The following is a 484-nucleotide window of genomic DNA, read 5'->3' on the forward strand; positions in this document are numbered from 1 at the left end:
ATTTCCAGTGTTTCATCTCCCTAACAGTAAAAATAGTTTTCCTTATACCCTAATATGAAAGGAAAAGAATAATCTAACTGAAATCTTGGGGACAGACAAGGCAGAGAGAAAATACAAATAAGGGTATGTTAAGTAGTGTTGACTGCACACAAATACTAATGCCAAATGCTTCTCCTTTTGTAAAAAGTAATACAGGATCTCGAGTAGCCATTAAAGTTCAAGACCTCACTTAATATTTCACCTGGGAGTCTTATAGTTCCAATTCTTTATTGCCTTCTTCCCTTCCATGCAATACATGGATTTTTCTTTGGATGTCTCCCAGCTCAGTGCTAACTAGGCCTGACCATGTTCAGTTTTAGAGGTCTGGTAACACCACATAAACTGTAGAGCTTAATGCATTCCAATAAATGAATGTTACAAAAAACAGTTACGCAACTTGGTCTGTAGTTTTCTATTAAGAGCTAACAGAAGTGACTTGAGAACA

The sequence above is a fragment of the Struthio camelus genome, chromosome 7 (assembly GCF_040807025.1).
Source record: "Struthio camelus isolate bStrCam1 chromosome 7, bStrCam1.hap1, whole genome shotgun sequence".
In the NCBI taxonomy this organism is placed as follows: domain Eukaryota; kingdom Metazoa; phylum Chordata; class Aves; order Struthioniformes; family Struthionidae; genus Struthio; species Struthio camelus.